This window comes from Triticum dicoccoides, chromosome 4A (genome assembly GCF_002162155.2).
Source record: "Triticum dicoccoides isolate Atlit2015 ecotype Zavitan chromosome 4A, WEW_v2.0, whole genome shotgun sequence".
NCBI lineage: Eukaryota > Viridiplantae > Streptophyta > Magnoliopsida > Poales > Poaceae > Triticum > Triticum dicoccoides.
In genome coordinates, this window is record NC_041386.1 from 427,636,346 (window position 1) to 427,642,345 (window position 6,000).

Sequence of the window (6,000 nt, forward strand, 5' to 3'; positions counted from 1 at the left end):
TAGTCAGTTGTTCTATTATCCGATGACATTGCATTCTTTCTTCAACTGGTTGCGTGCTGATGCTCACATCAGCTCCGCTATGGACCGTCAGATCCTTTGTTGGATTACTATTCAATAATGTCCTTCATATTTAACCACCTTGTGAATTCTTCCCTGATACATAATGCCATTGGTAAATAGTATTCTCTGATTTGGCCAACCATGCTCTACTATCGGTCTTGAATTATTTACCCTTGAGTTTGTGATATATGGTTCTACGATGCCCCAATGGGTTGAAACTATGCCTTCCTTAATCAGTGTGAACCCAAAAAAATTCACGGGTCATACTTATCTGGTATTGCACCAGGTAAAACTTTTAACAACTAATGTCATTTTCGAAAACGAGAAGTGAATGAAAGGTTATGCATTGCAGAAGTGGGAGTCGACCTTGAACCTTTGTGTTCATGCCCACTGACACGATGTGGAACCTATCATGAAAGCTTCTTGCAAGAATATTTAATCATTTGAAAAATTCTTACGGTATCGTAAATTCGATCCCTTGTAGTTATGGTTCTAACCATGCTAACTTTATTCAATATATCTGAAAGGAAACCATTCCATTGCCTCGTCTATTCTGACAAGATTAAAGTATCGGCTATCGCAAGTCAACGCTCCAATTCAGTTTCTATTCTGATTTGCCTTCGAGTATACCCTCTGGTATCTCAAGAATATCAAGGAACTACATAACTTCTTATGAGTTCTTCATCAACTATTATTCTCGCCGATTCCAATCCGCCCCCGGGTTCTGAGTTATTAGTCGCTCGAGAACACCGATAACTGAATCGAGTCCACCTTGCGATTAAACAGCCCTTATTAATCTTCTCAGCCTATGAGTTTGTACTCGATCACGTCATTCCTAGCCTGATCAGCTATATCATTATCATGCTGATTTTAAATATGCTACCTGGTCCTTATTCCCGGAGCATAACTTTCGACGATGAGCTAAGCTTATGTCGATCTTCCTTGTCTTATCGTTTCACCTCGAACAGCAAGCTTGATTCCGAGTTGGTGTCGTATCCACAGTTCCAATAATCTTTCACTGCATAAGTCCTTTTGCTTGATGTAGTTGTTGTTCGATCGCTTCTGCATGGAGCCTCTCGATAAAACTTGTCGTGATCATCATCAACATTTTACTCCTTCCAGAATATCAATCGGATTCTTGATGAGAAATACCATCCTTGCCCCTCGATGATTTGTTTTATCATCAACAGCTGTGTTTCCTTCCCTCCAACACAAACGTGTTCATGTTTTGTGTTGTCACTTGAGTTACTTACTATCCAGGTTGTGTTATGCTCTATCTTTGGGTATTACCACCTTTTATGTCAAGAATGTCATGGGAGTTTCACCACCTCTTAAGAAATCCTTGATGTAGTGATACTTCTCGCCATCACCATTCTTTTCTTGGCCCTCGTGTTGAGTGAACTATGTTGTGATAATTTAATATCTCTTACAACCCTATTGTTTCGAAGTGAATGGCCGAAAGTTTCGTTATCGAATCTCCATTCTAACTTTGATCGTCCTACTTGGTCCATATTTTCATGTGCATTTTCGTTCAATATTTAATTGTGGGCGTTCTCATCAAACATACCTCATTATATACTTCGGTGTGTCCGATACTATCACCTCGTTCACTTAATTGTTGAAATCCATCTTTTTGGAAACCTTGATGAATTGCCTGAGTCCATTAGCTACCTCCTCATCCTCTCCTTGGTTTAATGATGAACTGTTATTTTAGAACTCGCTTCCATAGTTCATTTCCCGAGAATCTTACAATGTCATCTCGTCAATTTGTGTTGCACCTTTTCTTCTCAGGCATCATGAGTCTGAGGTATCCTGACACCAATCAAATATGAATCTCGTTCAGATCTAATGGTTAGAACATATATCCAAGAGTTATAACCTTGGTTCTTTACATGACCTGGTAAGGTGATGTCATGCCTAGCACACCTGGCCAGAGGACCTATTGTTATAGTTTCCTTTGTGGCAAGGTTAGCCCTGCTTTCGTGAGGAAATTGTGAGACTTATTCTATAAGTTTTTCTTGATGGATCCTTTGTGTATCCAAGGTCTGACCTTTGCTTGAAGACCTTGTCAATGCTACCTCGAAGCATGTATGTGGTACTCCGATCTTCAAAAAGAACATTTGAAGCACAATGCTGCATTTTCTTCATCAATTATCCTAACACCGTTGTTTGGGTAATGTTATGAAATTTCTCCCCCGTTACCAAAATGGTTTTCTACAATTATATCCTGTCATGGATATCATGCTCTGCTTTTCCTTGGGAAGGATATACCCTTGAATTATATGCTTAAACACATTTTTCCTTTCCATTGTTCTGTTTAATCTGATAAGGACATTTTCCTTTCATTGTTTTGTTTAAACTTCTTGAGGTTTATATGATCTAAGCATTAATAAGTCACTGCCTTTATAAGCACCTCGGTGTACAACTCTGTCAGTAAGAACATGTTACTATTGTTGATGACATTTCGGTAACCACCGATGGACAAGAACTTTACTTATTGGTCGGCCTTGTTCAACGAGTAGGAAGATGGTTCTCTTCGTCCCTCGCCCTTGGTATCGATGTTGTTGCTGACAGAACTGACATGCCACCCTCTGACATGCCTTGCTATCGTGACCATGCAAGATGTCAGCCCCCTTTCTACTTTAACCCACATGGTGGGCCCATAACCCACAGTCCACAGGATCGAAACCTGACTCTCATATACACCTTGTTGACAAAGTTATCCCTTGCTCTTCGTTTTGTAGGTAATTCGCGAGCCACCTTCCTAGTGCTCTATTCTGGTATCAGATGCAATACTTACTCTCGCTGCTCTGAAACCCCTTTCTCACTCTGGTTCAGACATTGAGTAGCTATCTATCCGCTTGGACCCTCTCATTGTACCTTCGTACCTTACCCTCGACGTATTTTATATGTTCAACTCAAGAGATAATCTTATGCTCATTCATGGGTTAACCCCAGATTGTTTCCCTCATAAGCATTCTGTCATTGCCGAGCTGCCCCTTACCTATTCGTAAGTACGTTGGAGTTCTCGAAGAAAGGGATGACTTCACCTTGATGACCTGAAGCAGAGAAATGAAGACGTCAATGTAAGGGATCGACCTCTTCAAGATGAGCATCCAAGACCAAGAAGATTCATTAGAATTTTGTAACCAGATCTTTCCCCCTTGCTCCACCTCTTAAATCTCGGGATGAGATTTCATGTAGTGGAGGAGAATTGTGACGCCCAGATAATTAAGCTACAGTAATCCCACATTAACAATACCACGTCACCTCGGTTATTGTTGCTAATCTCCCGTTAGTTCGAAACCGATTCAAATTTAAAATTCAAAATCAAGCAAACAATAAAAGTTTTCAAATATTAAAACTAAAATGTTCAATAAATAGTAGATAAATCAGAGGCTATGATAAAATTGTAAACAACATTATTGAAATTTGATAAGTGACTCAAACACCCTCAAACAGTGGCTGAAAACATTGTTTAATAAGCTTTTTATTAATACAAAATAAATATGAAATGATATTTACCCCAAACTAGTTTTTGGTGGTAGGTTATATTGTGCTGTGATTTCTGGGCCACCTCTCATATTTTACAAAATTCATTTGGTGCCCAAACAATTAGCCGAAACAGAAAATAAATAAAAAGAAAAAGTGAAAACAAAGCAAAAATAAAAAGAACAAAGGTAGACCCCCTCCCCTGGGCCGTGCGGCCCAACAGGGCTACCAGGCTCCCCCTGGCCGACCCACCCCGCCTCCCTTATTCCCCACTCCCCCCATGACCTAGTGCAGAATGCCCCACTCCCCCACACACTCCCTCGATCCACCTCTACCCTCCTCTGCCCCCCGATTCGATCGAGGGATTGAACCACCCCAACGTTGCAACCCGTCGCCTCGCCGACGCCCCGCCACCTCACCGCTGCCTCGTCGCCGCCCCCCGCAGCTCTGGCGCCTCCCCGACACCTCCACGAGCATGCTGCCTATCCCTACCGCTGCGTAATGAGCCCCTCACCCCCTTCTTCTTCCTCCTACCATAGGCCGCCGAACCGCCCCGTGCCTGAGCTCCCACATCGTCCCCTGTCTGCGCGTGCCCGGCGCTGGCCTCGCGCCCGCTGCACCCTGTGCATGAACCGCAGCTGCCCGCTACCTGCTCGCACTTGCTCACCGCTGCCGCCTGCGCTGATGCGTTGCTACTGCCCGTGCCTGTAGGCCACTGCTTTGCTGCGTCCCCCATTGCCCCGCCGCTGCCGCTGCTTGTTGAGGCCTTCGGCCTCCTCCCCCCTACCCCGCAGCCGCACCCGACCCCTGCTAGCCGCGCTCCGCCTCCCGCACTCGCAGTCCGTGTTTGCCTATTCTGGCCATCGCTCCCTCTGCCCTGCGGTCGCCACGGCCGACCGTGCCTCGCCCGCGCACGCCCACACTCACGCACGGCCTCGCCTCTGCTCTTCTCGCACCGCTCCCCACTGCCCCTCGCCTCGCAGCGTCGGACCGCGCCCCGCGCGCACTCTGTTCGCCGTCGCCTTGGGCCACGCGGCTCCCTCCGCCTCCGCGCCGCTCCGGCCGCCTTCCTGTGCCGTGGCCGCTGGCGCCCCGCGGCGCTGCGTGGCGTCCATTGCAGCTGCGCCCACGGCGCCCGCCCCTCGCCCATGACCCGATGCCCGTTAAGGCCCGATGGCCCTATTGGACGTGGGGCCTCAAGCCCAGAACGAGTTTGTAAAAAAAGATTAAAAAATATATAAAAATAATAAATTTAATTAATTAATTAACTAAATTAATTAATTTACTTGATCATAATTAGATTAATCTAATCACTAATTAACCTAATTGACTGTTAGTTAATTAATCAGTCAATGACAGGTGGGATCCTCACGTGAGTTTGACCAGTTGACACCTCTGTTGACTGTTGACGCCATGCTGACATCATGCTAATGCAATAATGTTGGGGAATGTAGTAATTTCAGAATTTTCCTACGCACGCACAGGATCATGGTGATGCATAGCAATGAGAGGGGAGAGTGTGTCCACGTACCCTCATAGACCGAAAGCGGAAGCGTCAGCATAACGCGGTTGATGTAGTCGTACGTCTTCACGATCCGACCGATCCAAGTACCGGACGGACGACACCTCCGAGTTCAGCACACGTACAGCTCGATGACTGTAACACCCCGGATGTAACTTTCCTAATATGTACTCCAACTCTTGCCGTTTCCGGCCTTAAGTTATTTTATTTTCTCGGGTTCGGGTTTTTGTCTCCGTGTGTTGTTGTCGTTGTCATGCATCTCTTATCATGTCATCATGTGCATTGCATTTGCATACGTGTTCATCTCATGCATTCGAGCATTTTCCCCGTTGTCCGTTTTGCATTCCGGCGCTTCGTTCTCCTCTGGTGGTCTTTTCTATCTTTCTTTCGTGTGTGGAGATTAAACATTTCCGGATTGGACCGAGACTTTCCAAGCGGCCTTGGTTTACTACCGGTAGACCGCCTGTCAAGTTTCGTACCATTTGGACTTCGTTTGATGCTCCAACGGTTAACCGAGGGACCGAAAAGGCCTCGTGTGTGTTGCAACCCAACACCCCTCCAAATTCGCCCAAAACCCACCAAAAACCTCTCCATCATCTAGAGCGTTCGATCACAATCGCGTGGCCGCAAACCGCACCTCATTTGGACTCTCCTAGCTCCTCCTATGCCTATATATAGCCCCTTCCCGAAAATCTCGGATCCACTCCAACCCTAACCCTAGTCCCCGTCCATCCGGTGCGCCGGACACGTCCGGCCGCAACCGGACGAAATCGCCCCGCCAACCGCGAGCCGCCACGTGGCCAGCCGCGCCCACATCGCCGCCTCATCCTGCCGCCGGCCCGCTCGGCCCGCGAGGGGCCCTCCGGGCCCACGCGTGTGCCGCCGCCCGAGCCTTCGCCCCGCCGCCGCCACCTCTCGCTCCGGCG